The sequence below is a fragment of the Pseudophryne corroboree genome, chromosome 5 (genome assembly GCF_028390025.1).
Source record: "Pseudophryne corroboree isolate aPseCor3 chromosome 5, aPseCor3.hap2, whole genome shotgun sequence".
In the NCBI taxonomy this organism is placed as follows: domain Eukaryota; kingdom Metazoa; phylum Chordata; class Amphibia; order Anura; family Myobatrachidae; genus Pseudophryne; species Pseudophryne corroboree.
This window is the reverse complement of record NC_086448.1, coordinates 272,716,101-272,739,085: the sequence shown is the minus strand read 5'-3', so window position 1 is coordinate 272,739,085 and position 22,985 is coordinate 272,716,101. Positions and strand designations below refer to the sequence as shown.

The window sequence follows — 22,985 nt, the reverse complement described above, 5'->3', positions numbered from 1 at the left end:
TGCTGGCATACTCTCCCTCTGTCTCCCCAAAGGGCTAGTGGGGTCCTGTCCTCTATCAGAGCATTCCCTGTGTGTGTGCTGTGTCGGTACGACTGTGTCGACATGTATGAGGAGGAAAATGATGTGGAGGCGGAGCAATTGCCTGTAATGGAGATGTCACCCGCTAGGGAGTCGACACCTGAGTGGATGGGCTTATGAAAGGAATTACGTGAAAGTGTCAGCTCTTTACAAAAGACGGTTGATGACATGAGACAGCCGGCTACTCAGCTTGTGCCTGTCCAGGCGTCTCAAAGACCATCAGGGGCTCTAAAACGCCCGCTACCTCAGATGGCAGATACAGACGCCGACACGGATACTGACTCCAGTGTCGACGATGAAGAGACGAATGTGACTTCCAGTAGGGCCACACGTTACATGATTGAAGCAATGAAAAATGTTTTACACATTTCTGATAGTACAAGTACCACTAAAAAGGGTATTTATGTTTGGTGAGAAAAAACTACCTGTAGTTTTTCCTGCATCTGAGGAATTAAATGAAGTGTGTGATGAAGCGTGGGTTTCTCCCGATAAAAAACTGATAATTCCTAAAAAGTTATTGGCATCATACCCCTTCCCGCCAGAGGATAGGGCACGTTGGGAAACACCCCCTAGGGTGGATAAAGCGCTCACACGCTTGTCTAAACTGGTGGCACTACCGTCTCCTGATACGGCCGCCCTTAAGGAACCTGCTGACAGAAAGCAGGAGAATATCCTAAAATGTATATACACTCACACGGGTGTTATACTGCGACCAGCAATCGCCTCAGCCTGGATGTGCAGTGCTGGGGTGGCTTGGTCGGATTCCCTGACTGAAAATATTGATACCCTGGATAGGGACAGTATATTACTGACTATAGAGCATTTAAAAGATGCATTTTTATATATGCGTGATGCACAGAGGGATATTTGCCGACTGGCATCAAGAGTAAGTGCGCTGTCCATATCTGCCAGAAGAGGGTTATGGACGCGGCAGTGGTCAGGTGATGCTGATTCCAAAAGGCATATGGAAGTATTGCCTTATAAAGGGGAGGAGTTATTTGGGGTAGGTCTATCGGACCTGGTGTCCACGGCAACTGCTGGGAAATCCACATTTTTACCCCAGGTAGCCTCTCAACATAAGAAGACGCCGTATTATCAGGCGCAGTCCTTTCGGCCCCATAAGGGCAAGCGGGCAAAAGGCTCCTCATTTCTGCCCCGTGGCAGAGGGAGAGGAAAAAGGCTGCAGCAAACAGCCAGTTCCCAGGAACAGAAGCCCTCTCCCGCTTCTGCCAAGTCCTCAGCATGACGCTGGGGCTCTACAAGCGGACTCAGGCACGGTGGGGGCCCGTCTCAAGAATTTCAGTGCGCAGTGGGCTCACTCACAAGTGGACCCCTGGATCCTTCAGGTGGTATCTCAGGGGTACAAATTGGAATTCGAGACGTCTCCCCCTCGCCGTTTCCTAAAGTCTGCCTTACCGACGTCTCCCTCCGACAGGGAGGCGGTATTGGAAGCCATTCACAAGCTGTATTCTCAGCAGGTGATAATCAAGGTACCCCTCCTGCAACAGGGAAAGGGGTATTATTCCACGCTGTTTGTGGTACCGAAGCCGGATGGCTCGGTGAGACCTATTTTAAATCTAAAATCTTTGAACACTTACATACAGAGGTTCAAATTCAAGATGGAGTCACTCAGAGCGGTGATCGCGAACCTGGAAGAAGGGGATTATATGGTGTCTCTGGACATCAAGGATGCTTACCTCCATGTCCCAATTTACCCTTCTCACCAAGGGTACCTCAGGTTTGTGGTACAGAACTGCCACTATCAGTTTCAGACGCTGCCGTTTGGATTGTCCACGGCACCCCGGGTCTTTACCAAAGTAATGGCCGAAATGATGATACTCCTTCGAAGGAAAGGAGTTTTAATTATCCCTTACTTGGACGATCTCCTGATAAGGGCAAGATCCAAGGAACAGTTGGTAGTCGGAGTAGCACTATCTCAAGTAGTGCTGCGGCAGCACGGTTGGATTCTCAATATCCCAAAATCGCAGCTGATCCCGACGACACGTCTTCTATTCCTAGGGATGATCCTGGACACAGTCCAGAAAAAGGTGTTTCTCCCGGAAGAGAAAGCCAGAGAGTTATCCGAGCTAGTCAGAAACCTCCTAAAACCAGGCCAAGTATCAGTGCATCAATGCACAAGGGTCCTGGGAAAAATGGTGGCTTCCTACGAAGCAATCCCATTCGGCAGATTCCACGCAAGAACATTCCAGTGGGACCTGCTGGACAAATGGTCCGGATCGCATCTTCAGATGCATCAGCGGATAACCCTGTCCCCAAGGACAAGGGTGTCTCTCCTGTGGTGGTTGCAGAGTGCTCATCTTCTAGAGGGCTGCAGATTCGGCATTCAGGACTGGGTCCTGGTGACCACAGATGCCAGCCTGCGAGGCTGGGGAGCAGTCACACAGGGAAGAAACTTCCAGGGCTTGTGGTCAAGCCTGGAGACATCACTTCACATAAATATCCTGGAGTTAAGAGCCATTTACAATGCTCTAAGCCAAGCAAGACCTCTGCTTCAAGGTCAGCCGGTGCTGATCCAGTCGGACAACATCACGGCAGTCGCCCACGTAAACAGACAGGGCGGCACAAGAAGCAGGAGGGCAATGGCAGAAGCTGCAAGGATTCTTCGCTGGGCGGAAAATCATGTGATAGCACTGTCAGCAGTGTTCATTCCGGGAGTGGACAACTGGGAAGCAGACTTCCTCAGCAGGCACGACCTCCACCCGGGAGAGTGGGGACTTCACCCAGAAGTCTTCCACATGATTGTAAACCGTTGGGAAAAACCAAAGGTGGACATGATGGCGTCCCGCCTCAACAAAAAACTGGACAGGTATTGCGCCAGGTCAAGGGACCCTCAAGCAATAGCTGTGGACGCTCTGGTAACACCGTGGGTGTACCAGTCAGTGTATGTGTTCCCTCCTCTGCCTCTCATACCCAAGGTGCTGAGAATTATACGGCGGGGAGGAGTAAGAACTATTCTCGTGGCTCCGGATTGGCCAAGAAGGACTTGGTACCCGGAACTTAAAGAAATGCTCACAGAGGACCCGTGGCCTCTACCTCTGAGAAGGGACCTGCTCCAGCAGGGACCCTGTCTGTTCCAAGACTTACCGCGACTGCGTTTGACGGCATGGCGGTTGAACGCCGGATCCTAAAGGAAAAAGGCATTCCAGACGAAGTCATCCCTACTTTGATAAAAGCCAGAAAGGATGTAACCGCAAAGCATTATCACCGCATCTGGCGGAAATATGTTGCGTGGTGCGAGGCCAAAAAGGCCCCGACAGAGGAATTTCAACTGGGTCGATTCCTGCATTTCCTGCAAGCAGGAGTGTCTATGGGCCTAAAATTAGGATCCATTAAGGTCCAGATTTCGGCCCTGTCGATTTTCTTTCAAAGAGAACTGGCTTCAGTGCCTGAAGTCCAGACGTTTGTTAAGGGAGTGTTACATATAAAGCCTCCTTTTGTGCCTCCAGTGGCACCCTGGGATCTGAATGTTGTTTTGGGTTTCCTAAAATCACATTGGTTTGAACCACTCAACACTGTGGACTTAAAATATCTCACATGGAAAGTGGTCATGCTGTTTGCCCTGGCTTCAGCCAGGCGTGTGTCAGAATTGGCGGCTTTATCCTGTAAAAGCCCTTACCTGATTTTTCATACGGACAGGGCAGAATTGAGGACTCGTCCTCAATTTCTCCCAAAGGTGGTTTCAGCGTTTCATCTGAACCAGCCTATTGTGGTACCTGCGGCTACTAAGGACTTGGAGGACTCCAAGTTGCTGGACGTTGTCAGGGCACTGAAAATCTATGTTTCCAGGACGGCTGGAGTCAGAAAATCTGACTCGCTATTTATCCTGTACGCACCCAACAAGCTGGGTGCTCCTGCTTCTAAGCAGACTATTGCTCGCTGGATTTGTAGTACAATTCAGCTTGCGCATTCTGTGGCAGGCCTGCCACAGCCAAAATCTGTAAAAGCCCACTCCACAAGGAAGGTGGGCTCATCTTGGGCGGCTGCCCGAGGGGTCTCGGCTTTACAACTTTGCCGAGCTGCTACTTGGTCAGGGTCAAATACTTTTGTGAAATTTTACAAATTTGACACTCTGGCTGAGGAGGACCTGGAGTTTTCTCACTCGGTGCTGCAGAGTCATCCGCACTCTCCCGCCCGTTTGGGAGCTTTGGTATAATCCCCATGGTCCTTACGGAGTTCCCAGCATCCACTAGGACGTCAGAGAAAATAAGAATTTACTTACCGATAATTCTATTTCTCGTAGTCCGTAGTGGATGCTGGGCGCCCATCCCAAGTGCGGATTATCTGCAATACTTGTACATAGTTATTGTTAACAAATCGGGTTATTGTTGTTGTGAGCCATCTATCCAGAGGCTCCTCTGTTATCATGCTGTTAACTGGGTTCAGATCACAGGTTATACGGTGTGGCTGGTATGAGTCTTACCCGGGATTCAAAATCCTTTCCTTATTGTGTACGCTCGTCCGGGCACAGTATCCTAACTGAGGCTTGGAGGAGGGTCATAGGGGGAGGAGCCAGTGCACACCAGGTAGTCCTAAAGCTTTTCTTTTGTGCCCAGTCTCCTGCGGAGCCGCTATTCCCCATGGTCCTTACGGAGTTCCCAGCATCCACTACGGACTACGAGAAATAGAATTATCGGTAAGTAAATTCTTATTTTTAATATACCTACCGGTAAATCCTTTTCTCGTAGTCCGTAGAGGATGCTGGGCACCACCCGCCCAGTGCTCAATTTTTCCTGCATTGTTTGGTTTGTTTTCTTACACAGGTTCTCATGTGTTAAGGTATTTTACAGTAGTTGCTGTTCTGTTATTTAATGTTTCGTGACATGTTGTCAGATGTATGCCATGTTGTGAGGCATGATGAGCGGTGTGAGCTGGTATGAATCTCACCACTAGTTTAATGTTAAATCCTTCTCTCTAAGTTGTCCGTCTCCTCGGGCACAGTTCCTATACTGAGGTCTGGAGGAGGGGCATAGAGGGAGGAGCCAGTTCACACAGCTAAAAAGTCTTAAAGTGCCCAGAGCTCCTGCGGAACCGTCTATACCCCATGGTACTAAAGTGTACCCCAGCATCCTCTACGGACTACGAGAAAAGTATTTACCGGTAGGTATATTAAAATCCTATTTTCCTTCTCTCGAAGTATGTCCGTCTCCTCGGGCACAGTTTCTAAACCGAGTCTGGTAGGAGGGGCATAGAGGGGAGGGGCCAGCCCACACTATAAAACTCTTAAAGTGCCAGTGGCTCCCAAAGGACCCGTCTATACCCCATGGTACTAAATGGACCCTAGCATCCTCTTATTAGAGGAGAAATGGTGAGGACGTCCCAAAATGTTCAATAATAAAGATAAAAAGAAAGAAGTTGTTAATCTATATATTAAAGTAACTTGCTAATTAAAAATGATGTCATCGCACTGGCATACATGCATGTCGGACCCAACATGCATGTGCACATGCCAAGTCCTACTATGCAAAAATCCACACACTCCCCTCCCTCCCCCTCTTCCTTCAGATAATTATTACACTAGCCCCCCGTAAAACTCTACAAATCAACCCAGACACTTGCTCACGTTGGGTACAGGGCTGGGGGATGGAGACAATTATTGGGGCAGATGTATTAACCTGGAGAAGGCATAAGGAAGTGATAAACCAGTGATATGTGCAAGGTGATAAAGGCACCAGCCAATCAGATCCTAACTGTTAATTTACATAATGGAGCTGATTGGCTGGTGCTTTTATCACCTTGCACATATCACTGGTTTATCGCTTCCTTATGCATTCTCCAGGTTAATACATCTGCCCCATTGTTTGGAAGAAATACTTTACAATAAAAACATAAAATCTTTATAATAACCCTTCAAAGCCTTCTCTAAGATAGACATGCGAAGAAGATGGGGTAGCACGCCTATGCGGGGCGCACAGCCCCCTTTTATTACCAGCCAATAGCTCCCGCACAGTGTGGGACATAGTGAATGGGTGAGCCGTAGTGGCCAGGTGTAGTATGGTATGCCGGCGGCCGGTATCCCGGCTGTCGGCATATCAACAGCTGGATGAGCGCTAATGAGCTCCTTGCAGTCTCGTTGCGCTCGCCACGCTGCGGGCGTGCTTAACGCGCCACACTATACTATTTTCTCTCCAGGGGCGTCGTGGATCCCCAAGAGGAAGAATAGTTGTCGGTATACTGGGTGTTGGGATTCCGTCGCAGGTATACTGAGCGCCGGGATCCCAACAGCTGGCATACTGAATAACACCCGTAGTGGCCAATAAGTGACATGCCGCTAGTCCTTTCACTTACCTTCACAAACTCCACGAAACAGAACAAGGGTTTGACCTTTTTATTGCGGCAATTGAAGCATATGCCTGCACATTTGCCACTACATGCCGTGCTTATGTACACTGCCACTGAAGACGTTTGTTTTGCTGTGTGCATATGTTTTAATGCATTCTGCATGTATTATGATTTTAGCTGGATAAACCCTTTCGAAATACTTGGAAGCACAGGGAAAAAACTTTTTAGGTAACAAGATGGCTTTAACCCTGTAACATTTGCACCTCCTATCTGTTATGCCTAATGCTCAAAACACGTAAAGCCTATTTCTGAATAGCAGTTTACCACATGCAGTAAGATTATTGTAATATGCACAGGCTATAGTAGCAGGGTAGAGAGAGATGCAGGGGAGGAGACCAAAGAGGCAGAGAGCGTAAATACAGGGTAGAGACGGAGGTTGCATTACCTCATGCACAGGCCTCTGAGTCATCATTCCCCATTTCTCTGGCCCTCCTCCAGATCAGTCTCGTGTGTCTCTTAACATGTGCCTGAGCAAAAAGAAAATCATTGCTGACCAAGACAAAAAAGATCAGCATAGCAGTATTTTTTTCTGTTCAGAAAACAATAAAGTTTTCTTCAAAACAGAAAATAGCTGATAATTTGTTATTGCCAATTAATATAAATTTTCTAATTATGATGTCAGACAGCAGTAAAATCTAGAAGTCTGAGTGAAAGATTTGGGGTATCAACATCCCAGCCCTGGTTAGGTCCGTTGTGCATAGGATGCACTGGAATCCATATTTGGCCACGACGATAGCAGCTGGATAAACTGAAGATGGACCCATGGAGGTGGCTGTACTGAAGTCTTGATAGAGAAGGGACAACAGCAAGAAGCAGACGCATGAGAGATACAGATACACAGACAGAGCAGTCAGGATAACAAACAGCATGGAGATGAGCAAGACACTAGGGATAAAAAGAGAGAAGGTAATGGGTCCTACACACTTTGCGATCCGCCGCCGAGTTTCTTCACTCCCCCCGTCATTCGGCTCCATAGCAGTGCATGCAAATATGGAAGAGATCGTCCATATTGGCCTGCATGCACAAGCGATGGGGCACAAGCGATGGGGCACCAGCGATGAATGAGCTCGGGGCTGCGCATCATTCATCGTTGCTGCCTCCACACTGAAAGATATGAACAGTATCTCGTTCATTAATGAACAAGATCGTTCATATCTTTCAGTATTATTGCCTAGTGTGTAGGGGCCCATAAGAGAGATCCAGTGTAGCAGTATAGAAGGACATAGAAAAATAGGTCATAAAGTGGGAAAAGCAAGTCAGAGGGAGAAAAAGAAATAGACAAGAAAGAGGGAAAAGAGAGGAGGAAAAATGATTATGCATGTACACACAAAACAGTTAAAAGAACACCTAAAATTTCAAATACAGTGAATAACCTGAAAAGAAAGAAGCAAGTGGTAAACTGCTGAAGGTTAAGAAAAATTTTGAGGTTAACGCAGGGGTTCTCAAACTCGGTCCTCAGGACCCCACACGGGTCACGTTTTCCAGGTCACCCAGCAGGAGCACTGTGTATCACCAACTGTCACATTTTAAAAATCCACAGTAGACCTGGAAAACATGAACCGTGTGGGGTCCTGGGGTCCGAGTTTGAGAAACTGTGGTTTACAAAAGTTACAAAATAATTTCAGAATTGTAATTAAAAAAAAAAAAGGGGGGGGGGGGGGGTTGTTGGCTTTTTTCATGCAGCAACTAATTGATTAGGTACTTAAAGCTGTTCTGGAGCAATGAAGGGGCTTGCTTGGTCCATGAAGCACCAGTGGACTAACAATAATAATAATAATCTAGTGTGTTCCTTCAAAAGGACTCAGAGCGCTTTACAGAATACAGAAACCATGACTATAGAGGTGAGGCAGCCATTCCAAGAATTATTCTTTCTACCCATAAAGGTACCAGGTGAAGGCAGCCATCTTTGGCACTCTACATAAGTTACACTTCGCAGAATAGGCTTATTTATATTTTATATATATATATATATATATATATATACAAACAGAGAACCCAGCACTCACCAAAGTAAACTCGCTTATCCTCAACAATTCAATAAATAAATGATGGGGGTTTAGTTGGTGGATTGGCCAATGCACGGAAGCCTGCATACCGATTTTCAAGGTACCCCACCTTCATGCAGGTCCTACACTATCACAGAGTCTTAAAACCTGACTACCACACTGCTGCATCATCTGCCTGCTAGATGTAATGTGTACCTGCCACAGACTTTATGGCTTTTAAAGGCACACTAGTCACCTATTGCACTGGCTCAAAGATGATTGCTAAAAAACAGCTGAGACAGGTTCAGGATAATAAAGTCCACACAGGGGTGCATGAGAAAGCTAGTGGCCACGGTTAATAAGAGCTAACCATAGATTAACCCCTTCATATACATACAGAGGAAAAACCACAGCACTCACCGCACCAGAAGCAGGGCACAGCTATGCACTTACCACTCACAGGGTGGGGTGCATGTAACACTGCACTCTCCACCACAGAAGCGGGGTACACAGCTGTACTTACCACTCACAGGGCGGGGTGCATGTAGCCCATGACCACATCGCTCTAATAAATACAAACAGAGAACCCAGCACTCACCAAAGTAAACTCACTTATCCTCAACAATTCAATAAATAAATGATGGGGGTTTAGTTGGTGGATTGGCCAATGCACGGAAGCCTGAATTGTTGAGGATAAGTGAGTTTACTTTGGTGAGTGCTGGGTTCTCTGTTTGTATTTACTAGAGCGATGTGGTCATGGGCTACATGCACCCCGCCCTGTGAGTGGTAAGTACAGCTGTGTACCCCGCTTCTGTGGTGGAGAGTGCAGTGTTACATGCACCCCACCCTGTGAGTGGTAAGTGCATAGCTGTGCCCCGCTTCTGGTGCGGTGAGTGCTGTGGTTTTTCCTCTGTATGTGTATATATATATATTTTTATATATATATATATATATATATATATATATATATATATATATATATATATATATATATATATATATATATATACATATACATATATATATATACATATATATATATATACACACACACACACACACACTATATAGAAACGTTGAGCTACTTGTGATTTCCAGTCGTTTCTTTATACAATGCCGTGAGTGCCGCTAGTCCTATATATATATAGATAGATATATATATATATATATATATATATATATATCTATCTATCTGTGTGTGTGTACTGTATAAAAGGGCACTCATAATTGTAGAAAAACACATGAAATATTTATTTTCACCAAAGCTGGGCACTTTGTAAACAAGTCCCAAAGAATGGTGGCTCAGCATCAATATACAATAAATTCACATACATCCATAATAGCAATTTGATATGCTTGTAAAAATACTCCTCATGTTTGGAAAAAAAAGGAGAAGATGAATTGGTCACTAATTGGCCTGTCGACCTCGGTCAGTAAATGAACGTTCAAGACCTCTGCAACACATCAGTCACCTTCCTTAGTCAAGAGCCATCGGGGGAAGGAGCGCATAGCACCATCTTAAATACTACGTAGCTACTTACAAATTTCAAACAGCTGCGTTGAACCGCCGTCAGCCACACATCAGCGTGCGTCTCAGCCAAGTGCGCATGTGCTAGAAAGTTCACCTATCAGCTCAAACCAGCGCCTAGCCAGCCGGAAGTAATGTGCATTCAAAGTCGCTCCCGGGAAATGCGGTTTAAGGCGCAAACGTCCCTTCCGGTGACGTAATAGACACCTGATTCGTGGATTGCTATAGCCGTTGTCATGGTAACCCGCCACATTCAGAGCTAAGCTACAGCCTCCACTCCATGCCCGGGGTTAACACAGACACCACAGCTACATGAAAGCACACCTTTCTCACCTTTCTTTTAAACATTATATTACCAAAATAATCAGTAACCTACTAAGGTCAAAAACCGATGTGTGTCATATGATGCACAACTTAATTTTGCAGCAAAAAATCACATGCCAGCGAGTGGCAATTAAACACATGCCAGTGTGTGGCGATTAAACAACTGTCAGTCTACTAATCATTATATTTATAATGCCATCATAAATATAACCAAATCACTATGATGGTTAAAACAACCACAGTGGAGATGCTTATTTGAACTCCTCCCACAGATGGATACATGACAAGGGAACCACAAAGTGTCAAGTGCAATAATACCACAAAGCAGCATCTAATAGTTATGGCCCAATAAGTAACACAACCATAATGAAAAAAACAACGATACCACCTGCGATCCTTGCTAGTAAACTGGCTGCTGGAATTTTTAAGTGACTACACCGATCACAAAATAACAATCAAAAAGAAGGGGAAAGAATTCCTGCGCACTAGAAAGGGTATATAGCACACTTTTTTAGGGTGTGGTAAACACCATAAAACAATTTTTTGATTATATGTGAGATGATTTTTTTATCCACCAGAAATCTTCACATTAGTATATATACCATACGTCTTATTTCTCACAAAAGAAATAAAACAAAAGAGAAAAGTCTCGTAATAAGTTCATGAAATGTATAAAGTCCAGTCAAAGTCCAAAATGAAAAAACAATCGGTTGCTTATCTGGTATCCTCCTTATTGTTTGTAGTAAGTCATTCCCACCGTATATGATTCCTTGTCTGGCTCCTCAGTATAGGTGCATGCAAAACAAATAATGGGGAATCATGGTGCAGACTTCTACAAGTTTATTCAAAAAAACAGTATTTTACAATTAAAATGCGTACCACAAATGACCTTCCAGGAAGGCACAGTAAATAGCAAGTAAGGGTATTTGTTGAGCTCCCCCCTATAGAGCTGTACCTTCACCAGGTCCTGGGCAGCAAGGGCACCAACGCGTTTCAACCAATCAGGTCTTTGTCAAGGTGTGAATAGTATGAGGATACCAGATTTTTATAGCTGAACAATTGAAACACACCCACTTCCTGTTATAGGGGGTGTGGCTAACCGTTTTGGATGTAAAAAAACTTTTAAGATAATACAAATAGTTCCCCACAAATAATGTTATTACATGGTGGAGTGTATTAGTTATATATCCCTCTTTTTAACTGCTAAAAGTGTTTTTAATACATTAAATAGATTAAATAGCTAGAAAAACAGGTTTTTTTTCTTTGCGTTCCATCCTTTGGAACGCAAAGCGTCATTTCCGGTTCCACCGGAAGTGACGCGTATGAGCCGGGATTGCAGTCCGGAGGGAGTAGTGACAGGCCGCATTAATCTCCCTTCCGCCGGACATGCTTTTTATTCCTAGCAAGGGGCGGTATGTGTTGATGCGTTCCACATAGATGGAACGCATCCCGTGACTTCCGGGTTTGACGGAACTCGTAGTCCCGCTAATTCTAATAATAAAAAATCTTTGAGTTGATAAGTGACAATATGCCACGTTATCCGCCCTTCCGCTGGATGTACTTCTTGTTTCTAGAAAAGGGCTTTAAGTCGCGGTGCGTTCCACATAGATGGAACGCATCCCGCGACTTCCGGTTTTCCCGGAACTGATGGTTTAATTAATAAGAAAATTAAAATGCTGGAAAATTGATACAATGAACCAGAAAAAATAAACATATAAATCTGAAAACAACCTTAAAAAGGATCATTTAAAAAAACTCGTCCAATTGTTATTTGCGAGTTTTTTAAATGATCCTTTTTAAGGTTGTTTTCAGATAGGTTTTATATTTTATTATTCATTTAATATTTTTTATAAATTATGAATGTTTAGATGGGTAATGGAAGTGTCCCCACTAAATCCGGGGTGACAGTATAAATACCTATTTCAAAACAATAGGGATTCCAGTATCAAAACCAATTACTGGACCATTGTCATTTTGATTTATATGTTTATTTTTTCTGGTTCATTGTATCAATTTTCCAGCATTTTAATTTTCTTATTAATTAAACCATCAGTTCCGGGAAAACCGGAAGTCGCGGGATGCGTTCCATCTATGTGGAACGCACCGCGACTTAAAGCCCTTTTCTAGAAACAAGAAGTACATCCAGCGGAAGGGCGGATAACGTGGCATATTGTCACTTATCAACTCAAAGATTTTTTATTATTAGAATTAGCGGGACTACGAGTTCCGTCAAACCTGGAAGTCACGGGATGCGTTCCATCTATGTGGAACGCAGCAACACATACCGCCCCTTGCTAGGAATAAAAAGCATGTCCGGCGGAAGGGAGATTAATGCGGCCTGTCACTACTCCCTCCGGACTGCAATCCCGGCTCATACGCGTCACTTCCGGTGGAACCGGAAATGACGCTTTGCGTTCCAAAGGATGGAACGCAAAGAAAAAAAACCGTTTTTCTAGCTATTTAATCTATTTAATGTATTAAAAACACTTTTAGCAGTTAAAAAGAGGGATATATAACTAATACACTCCACCATGTAATAACATTATTTGTGGGGAACTATTTGTATTATCTTAAAAGTTTTTTTACATCAAAAACGGTTAGCCACACCCCCTATAACAGGAAGTGGGTGTGTTTCAATTGTTCAGCTATAAAAATCTGGTTATCCTCATACTATTCACACCTTGACAAAGACCTGATTGGTTGAAACGCGTTGGTGCCCTTGCTGCCCAGGACCTGGTGAAGGTACAGCTCTATAGGGGGGAGCTCAACAAATACCCTTACTTGCTATTTACTGTGCCTTCCTGGAAGGTCATTTGTGGTACGCATTTTAATTGTAAAATACTGTTTTTTTGAATAAACTTGTAGAAGTCTGCACCATGATTCCCCATTATTTGTTTTGCATGCACCTATACTGAGGAGCCAGACAAGGAATCATATACGGTGGGAATGACTTACTACAAACAATAAGGAGGATACCAGATAAGCAACCGATTGTTTTTTCATTTTGGACTTTGACTGGACTTTATACATTTCATGAACTTATTACGAGACTTTTCTCTTTTGTTTTATTTCTTTTGTGAGAAATAAGACGTATGGTATATATAGTAATGTGAAGATTTCTGGTGGATAAAAAAATCATCTCACATATAATCAAAAAATTGTTTTATGGTGTTTACCACACCCTAAAAAAGTGTGCTATATACCCTTTCTAGTGCGCAGGAATTCTTTCCCCTTCTTTTTGAACACAACCATAATGCCCGCATCAAAACATAACCAAAAAATATATATATAGGAAAACAAAAACACTACACATAAAAAAAAAATCCACAGTGCATATATGTCCATAGACAGCCTACATATATGCTGTCAAATAATAAAGTCACAAGAAGCAACGTAAATTATTATTCTCATTGAGACCCCTTGGCGATTTTATGTCCAAAATATGGATCCATTTGGCCTCCCTTTGAAGCAGCAATTGTCCACTATTTCCTCCCCTCAACAATTTAAGGACGTGGTCTATGATCAAGCGTTTGAGAGATGGCAAAAATATTTTTCAGAAGTAAGAATAATAGTAACAAAATTGTTGACATGTATACTGCTTATCAGCTCTACTGTATAAATTCTCTATAAATACATCAATAAGTCTACAAAGATAAAACATCTTAGTGAAGGCAGGTACAAGATGTCAGGAGATGAAAAGAAACTATTTTATGTCAGTGGGGTTCTGCTTTTGATTGTGCCCTGTGCCAGTGCACAATCATTGACAGGTCTTAGATGCAAAGATGGGAGTTAAAACGGCAACTGTGCAAGAGTCCCGTAAAAAAAGAGAAAGTTATGGTACCTGTTAATATATGAGAAGTATTGGAGCTAAAAACGCAGTGGGACCCTCGTGTGCGCTCAGCGGGAGACTTTGGTGACTTTCAAAGCGTGTTTCACCGACTGCCTTGTTCACAAAACCAGTTCCAGGTTTGTCCTGAGGGTTAGTAATGGTATAAGTTTATTCCTAAAGCCAATCACAGAATGGTGTCTAAAATTGTAACCAATATCATCCAGTGAAGAAGCAATCCCTCATAATGAGGGTGATGGCAGACTACAGAGGGCAATTTAATAAGTATGTCATGTCTTCAGATTAAGGGTTTGTGTGTTAACCCATAGTATTTGGAAGTTGCCACAGCAACCTGTACGGCAGTCTGCCTAAATAGTTACAATTGCGATGTAGGATCTAAATACTTCCATATTATTCAATAACAGTATTACACGGTATAACCAATATACAATATACATGCCACCATTAGAGTGTTGTGTGGGGTTTATTTACTAATTGAGCTGCTGCTTCCTACAGTAGCATTTTTAAGCCCAAAATTTAAAAGGGCAATGCTTTCAATAGCAAAACACTCCACGTTTTTCTATTAAAACCATTTCACTTTTCTCTAACGTCCTAGTGGATGCTGGGGACTCCGAAAGGACCATGGGGAATAGCGGCTTCGCAGGAGACTGGGCACAAAGTAAAAGCTTTAGGACTAGCTGGTGTGCACTGGCTCCTCCCCCTATGACCCTCCTCCAAGCCTCAGTTAGATTTTGTGCCCGAACGAGAAGGGTGCAATCTAGGTGGCTCTCCTGAGCTGCTTAGAGTAAAAGTTTAAATAGGTTTTTTATTTTCAGTGAGACCTGCTGGCAACAGGCTCACTGCATCGAGGGACTTAGGGGAGAGAAACGAACTCACCTGCGTGCAGAGTGGATTGGGTTTCTTAGGCTACTGGACATTAGCTCCAGAGGGACAATCACAGGCCCAGCCATGGATGGGTCCCGGAGCCGCGCCGCCGGCCCCCTTACAGATGCTGAAGCAAGAAGAGGTCCATAAATCGGCGGCAGAAGACTTTCCTGTCTTCATAAGGTAGCGCACAGCACTGCAGCTGTGCGCCATTGCTCTCAGCACACTTCACACTCCGGTCATTGAGGGTGCAGGACGCTGGGGGGGGGGGGGGGCGTCCTGGGAAGCAATAAATTTACCTTAGTTGGCGAAAAATACATCACATATAGCTCCTGGGCTATATGGATGTATTTAACCCCTGCCAGTTTTCCAGTAAAAAGCGGGAGAAGAGCCCGCCGTGAAGGGGGCGGGGCCTATCTCCTCAGCACACAGCGCCATTTTTCCCACACAGCTCCGCTGGTAGGAAGGCTCCCAGAATCTCCCCTGCATTCTGCAACTACAGAAACAGGGTAAAAAAGAGAGGGGGGCACTTATTTGGCAAAAATAACAGATATAAGCAGCTATAAGGGATAGACACTTATTGTAAGGTTGTCCCTATACATATATAGCGCTCTGGTGTGTGCTGGCAAACTCTCCCTCTGTCTCCCCAAAGGGCTAAGTGGGTCCTGTCCTCTATCAGAGCATTCCCTGTGTGTGTGCTGGGTGTCGGTACGTGTGTGTCGACATGTATGAGGAGGAAAATGATGTGGAGGCGGAGCAGAGTGTCTGTAACAGTGATGTCACCCCCTAGGGGGTCGACACCTGAGTGGATGTACTGTTGAAAATTACGTGACAGTGTCAGCTCTATATAAAAAAACAGTGGTTGACATGAGACAGCCGGCTACTCAGCTTGTGCCTGTCCAGACGTCTCATAGGCCATCAGGCAGATGGCAGATACAGACGCCGACACGGATACTGACTCCTGTGTCGACGGTGAAGAGACAACCGTGATTTCCAGTAGGGCCACACGTTACATGATTGAGACAATGGAAAATGTTTTATACATTTCTGATAATACGAGTACCACCAAAAAAGGGGTATTATGTTCGGGGAGGGAAAAACTACCTGTAGTTTTCCTGACTCTGAGAAATAAAATGTGTGATGATGCGTGGGTTTCCCCCCGATAACAATTAATAATTTCTTAAAAAGTATTGGCTGCATACCCTTTCCCGCCAGAGGTTAGGATGCATTGGGAAACACCCCCTAGGGGGGATAAGGCGCTCACACGCTTGTAAGAACAAGGGCTCTACCCTCTCATGAGATGGCCGCCCTTAAGGATCCTGCTGATAGAAAGCAGGAGGGTATCCAAAAAAAGGTATTTACACACATACTGGTGTTATACTGCGACCAGCTATCGCCTAAGCCTGGAGGTGCAGTGCTGGGTTGGCATGGTCGGATTCCCTGACTGGAAATATTGATATCCTAGATAAGGATAGTATATTATTGCCTATAGAGCATTTAAAAGATGCATTTCTATATATGCATGATGCACAGCGGAATAATTGCCGACTGGCATCAAGTATAAGTGCGTTGTCCAATTCTACCAGTAAAATGGTCAGGTGATGCGGATTCCAAACGTCATTTGGAAGTATTGCCTTTGACTGGGGACATTTGGGGTCGGTCTTTTAGACCTGGTGGCCACGGCAACAGCTGGGAAATCCACGTTTGTACCCCAGGTCGCCTCTCAAAATAAGACGCCGTATTATCAGGCGCAGTCCTTTGTTGGCAAGCGGACAAAAGGTTCCTCTTTTCTGCTCGTGACAGAGGGAGAGGAAAAAGGCTGCAGAGATCAGCCAGTTCCCAGGAACAGAAACCCTTTCCAGCCTCTGCCAAGCCCTCAGTATGACGCTAGGGCTTTACAAGCTCAGGCACGGTGGGGGCCCGTTCTCAATGAATTTCAGTGCGCAGTGGGCTCACTCGCAAGTAGACCCCTGGATCCTTCAGGTAATATCTCAGGGGTACATATTGGAATTCGAGACGTCTCCCCCTCGCCGTTTCCAAAAGTCGACTTTACCGACGTCTCCCTCGGACAGGGAGGCAGTTTTGGAAGCCATTCACAAGCTGTATTCCCAGCAGGTGATAATCAAGGTACCCCTCCTGCAACAGGGAACGGGGTATTATTCCACACTATTGTGGTACCGAAGCCAGACGGCTCGGTGAGACCGATTCTAAAATCTTTGAACACTTACATACAGAGGTTCAAATTCAAGATTGAGTCACTCAGAGCAGTGATTGCGAACCTGGAAGAAGGGGACTACATGATGTCTCGGGACATCAAGGATGCTTACCTTCATGTCAAAATTTACCCTTCTCACCAAGGGTACCTCAGGTTTATGGTACAGAACTGTCACTATCCGTTCAGACGCTGCCGTAGGGATGGTCCACGGCACCCCGGGTCTTTACCAAGGTAATGGCCGAAATGATGATGTTCCTTCGAAGGAAGGGAATTTTAGTTATCCCTTACTTGGACGATTCCCTGATAAGGGTAAGATCCAGGGAACAGTTGGAGGTCGGTGTAGCACTATCTCAGATAGTGTTGCGGCAGCACGATTGGATTCTCAATATTCCAAAATCGCAGCTGGTTCCGTCGACGTGTCTTCTGTTCCTAGGGATGATCCTGGACACAGTCCAGAAAAAGGTGTTTCTCCCGGAGGAGAAAGCCAGGGAATTATCCGAGCTAGTCAGGAACCTCCTCAAACCGAGCCAAGTCTCAGTGCATCAATGCACAAGGGTTCTGGGTAAAATGGGGGCTTCCTACGAAGCAATCCCATTTGGCAGATTCCACGCAAGAACTTTCCAGTGGGACCTGCTGGACAAATGGTCCGGGTCGCATCTTCAGATGCATCAGCGGATAACCCTGTCACCAAGGACAAGGGTGTCCCTCCTGTGGTGGTTGCAGAGTGCTCATCTTCTAGAGGGCCGCAGATTCGGCATTCAGGACTGGGTCCTGGTAACCACGGATGCCAGCCTGCGAGGCTGGGGAGCAGTCACACAGGGAAGGAATATCCAGGACTTATGGTCAAGCCTGGAGACATCACTTCACATAAATATCCTGAAGCTAAGGGACATTTACAATGCTCTAAGCTTAGCAAGACCTTTGCTTCAAGGACAGCCGGTGTTGATCCAGTCGGACAACATCACGGCAGTCACCCACGTAAACAGACAGGGTGGCACAAGAAGCAGAAGGGCAATGACAGAAACTGCAAGGATTCTTCGCTGGGCGGAAAATCATGGGATAGCACTGTCAGCAGTATTCATTCCGGGAGTGGACAACTGGGAAGCAGACTTCCTCAGCACGACCTCCACCCGGGGAGAGTGGGGACTTCACCCAGAAGTCTTCCACAGGATTATAAACCGTTGGGAAAAACTCGACAGGTATTGCGCCAGGTCCAGGGACCCTCAGGCAATAGCTGTAGACGCTCTGGTAACACCGTGGGTGTACCAGTCAGGGTATGTGTTTCCTCCTCTGCCTCTCATACCCAAGGTACTGAGATTGATAAGATGGTGAGGAGTAAGCACTATATTCGTGGCTCCGGATTGGCCAAGAAGGACTTGGTAACCGGAACTTCAAGAGATGCTCACGGAGGATCCGTGGCCTCTACCTCTAAGAAGGGACCTGCTCCAGCAAGGACCCTGTCTGTTCCAAGACTTACCGCGGCTGCGTTTGACGGCATGGCGGTTGAACGCCGGATCCTGAAGGAAAAAGGGCATTCCGGATGAAGTCATCCCTATCCTGATCAAAGCCAGGAAGGATGTAACCGCAAAAACATTATCACCGCAATTGGCGAAAATATGTTGCGTGGTGCGAGGCCAGTAAGGCCCGACGGTGGAAATTCGACTGGGTCGATTCCTACATTTCCTGCAAACAGGAGTGTCTATGGGCCTGAAATTGGGGTCCATTAAGGTTCAAATTTCGGCCCTGTCAATTTTCTTCCAAAAAGAACTAGCTTCAGTCCCTGAAGTTCAGACGTTTGTAAAAGGGGTACTGCATATACAGCCTCCTTTTGTGCCTCCAGTGGCACTTGGGATCGCAATGTAGTTTTTTTTTTTGGATTCCAAAAGTCACATTGGTTTGAACCACTTAAATCTGTGGAGTTAAAATATCTCACATGGAAAGTGGTCATGCTGTTGGCCCTGGCCTGGGCCAGGCGCGTGTCAGAATTGGCGGCTTTATCCTGTAAAAGCCCTTATCTGATTTTCCATTCGGACAGGGCGGAATTGAGGACTCGTCCTCAATTTCTCCCTAAGGTGTTTTCAGCATTTCACTTAAACCAACCTATTGTGGTGCCTGCGGCTACTATGGACTTGGAGGATTCCAAGTTGCTGGACGTAGTCGGGGCCCTGAAAATATATGTTTCCAGGACGGCTGGAGTCAGAAAATCTAACTCGCTGTTTATCCTGTATGCACCCAACAAGCTGGGTGCTCCTGCTTCTAAGCAGACGATTGCTCGTTGGATTTGCAATACAATTCAGCTTGCACATTCTGTGGCAGGCCTGCCACAGCCAAAATCTGTAAAAGCCCATTCCACACGGAAAGTGGGCTCATCTTGGGCGGCTGCCCGAGGGGTCTCGGCTTTACAACTTTGCCGAGCAGCTACTTGGTCAGGGGCAAACACGTTTGCTAAATTCTACAAATTTGATACCCTGGCTGAGGAGGACCTGGAGTTCTCTCATTCGGTGCTGCAGAGTCATCCGCACTCTCCTGCCCGTTTGGGAGCTTTGGTATAATCCCCATGGTCCTTTCGGAGTCCCCAGCATCCACTAGGACGTTAGAGAAAATAAGAATTTACTTACCGATAATTCTATTTCTCATAGTCCGTAGTGGATGCTGGGCGCCCATCCCAAGTGCGGATTGTCTGCATTACTTGTACATAGTTATTGTTACAAAAATCGGGTTATTGTTGTTGTGAGCCATCTTTTCAGAGGCTCCTTCTGTTATCATGCTGTTAACTGGGTTCAGATCACAAGTTGTACGGTGTGATTGGTGTGGCTGGTAATGAGTCTTACCCGGGATTCAAAATCCTTCCTTATTGTGTACGCTGGTCCGGGCACAGTATCCTAACTGAGGCTTGGAGGAGGGTCATAGGGGGAGGAGCCAGTGCACACCAGCTAGTCCTAAAGCTTTTACTTTGTGCCCAGTCTCCTGCGGAGCCGCTATTCCCCATGGTCCTTTCGGAGTCCCCAGCATCCACTACGTACTATGAGAAATAAAATTATCGGTAAGTAAATTCTTATTTTCAGTGTTGGCTTTAAACATTCCATGAAGTAGCAACCAAAAAGGATTGGATACGAAATCCCGGTAATCACAATTCCAACGGCCAGAATGCAGACAGCGGCATCCTGATTGTCAAAATTGTGACTGATAGTAAGCTTCACATAAAGGAGGGGCCAGCACAGTCTGCAGACCTATTGAGCTGGTTTGGGATGAACTGGACAAGTGGGTGGTATAGTAGCAAGGCAGCATGAAAGTGCAACACATTTGTGGGACCTTCTGCAACAGGGTTGACAAGAACTTCCTGAACAATATTTGAATTGTTGTAGAAAGAGTGCCACAAATGTGTTGCGCAGTTATTTTTGCAAAAGGTTTCTATTTTGAGGAGTCGTAAATATACCTAAACTTCTGTTAAAGAAATTTTTGCTGTGTGCTACTAAGTAGCAAATCTGTCCGCAACCATACGACCCACCATATTTGTTTATGCTTAGTCTGCGATTTTATAAATGTTATACCAAATTCATTGTTAGAATAGTAGCAACGATCACTTGTACACTTTGGGCAACTTTGTATGTGGCTACAATTTTACTAAGACACAATGTTTAGGTACAAAATACGCTTTGCTAGCCATAGCAGAGCATCTAAGTCACTCCAAGTGTCTTGTGCTATATGGCGAGAAGATGCTTGGAGCATGAGGACACATCTGTAACAAGCTTGCACTTTGAGGCAGATTACTTACAAACGGATGTGATTTCGTTTAGACGAGTGACTCTTGTCTAAACACAAGCTTGCATAATAGTAAAGCAGGTCTCCCAACTCAAGTGTATTGCCCAAAACTAATCCAAAGAAGTGCTTAAATATTTCTTTCCACCAACGCATTTCGCAGCTCAATAAGACATGGGTTTATCCTCTGATGAATTTGCGTTTTAATGATACAGCTGCTTAATAGCCTCACTGCGGCAACATACAGGAGGAATCGACTTACATGTACAATTTACCTTTATGCTTACTTGTATGGCAGTGGTCCCCAAACGCTGTTCTCAAGGCACCCTAACAGTCCAGATTTTAAGGCTATATCCATGCCTATGCGCAAATGGTATAATCAAACTGACTGAGGTACTAATTAAGTCACCTGTGCTTTAGTATGGATATCTTTTAATACCTGGAGTATTAGGGTGTCTTGAGGACTGAGTTTTGGAACAACTGTTATATGGAATTTACTATATTTTACATTTACTGAACAAAGCAAACTTGGTGTGACTAATTAAGTGTCTGAAGTGTCTTTCTTTTAAAGCTTCACTAAGTAACTAAGATGCAGTAGATGGAAAGAGTAGTAAAATTGACGAGTACACAATCTAGGGAAAATGCAAGATACAGGTCTGATAAGAATTACCTGTTTCATGCATCATTATGCTTTATCTGGATTTTATACTAATTTGTGTGAGACATAAAAAAAACAAAACCCTAAGTACCTTGCGCCACGCTTTTTTATTCTCCCTCCAGGGGGGTCGTGGACCCCCACGAGGGAGAATAAGTGTCGATATGCCGGCTGTCGGGATTCCGGCGCCGGTATACTGTGCGCCGGGATCCCGACAGCCGGCATACTGAAGACCACCCCACCAGAGATTGTACACTATATGTGAACTAGGGTGCAAAATTGAGGACCAAGTCCAGAGCATGGCAATTGAGCCAGGTATATGGTGCAAGAAGGGGCGGTATACGAGGACACATCTGTATGCAGTGTTTCATTTTATTTGTGCAAGTTTGTCCCTAAAATATTGACAATGTACTTCTGAAACTGGGGATTTATGAAATATCCAGAACTGATGCCTGCTCCCAGATCGCTCACCTCCTCAACTTATCCATTTCCTCTAGTATTTCCTCTCATCCTTCAAACATGCCTAATCTTAAGGAACTGTCCCTAGATCTGGCTTCTCTTTCTGGTGCCCAGTCTCCCTCTTCCTCTGTGTCCAACTCGTTGAGCGCATTGTCTTGCCTCCTTCCACTTCCTCCTAGACTCACCCCAATCTCTTTTACTTTCTTATTTCCACTGGAACTGGTGTCACCCAAGTCACCAGGTAACCCCTCACTGCAAAATATCTGCATCTATTCTCTAAGCCTTCTTGACATTACAGTAGCATTTGACCTTGTGACCACTCCCTCTTCCTGCAAGTAATCCACTTCACTGGCCTCTGTGACACAGCATTTTCGTGGTTTACATTCTACATGTTCAGCTACTCTTTCATCTTTATAGCTTCCACTACCACCAATCTTCTTCTTCCTTTCTGTGTTTCTCTCCATTGACAATACATCTCTCGCCTCTGTCCCCAAATCCAGTGTGTGTCTTCTTTGACTCTGCGCCCTCTTTCAACTTCTCCACCCTAACTTTCAGTCCCTTTCCCGATCTTGGCACTTTCACAATATTATTTGACGGATCAAGCACATTCTCACCTAGGTCGCTAGTAAGACATTTTATTCATGCCCTTATTTCTCAACTAGATTACTGCAACCTTCTTATCAGCATACCACACTTACATCTTGCTTGATCTCCTCTCTTGTCACTCCACCCCTGATGCTCCCTTTGCCAGTCACTCTGGCTCTATGTACCAATCAGAATCAAGCTGAAACTTTTCACATACCCGCGAGGTCCTCAATTTTCTCCTCCATACATCTCAAGCCTCCATTCCAAACACATCACTACTGCCCACTTCAGTTTGCCAATGACTTCCTTACCTCCTACATGATCAC

The 22,985-nt window shown here is 45.1% G+C and overlaps 1 protein-coding gene across 1 annotated transcript in view; it reads left to right on the top strand.

The window, feature by feature from the left end:
• The window catches only part of MTURN (maturin, neural progenitor differentiation regulator homolog), a 173,140-nt gene that overhangs the window by 145,862 nt on the left and 4,293 nt on the right, over positions 1-22,985 (top strand). The gene's annotated exons all lie outside the window — the stretch shown is intronic.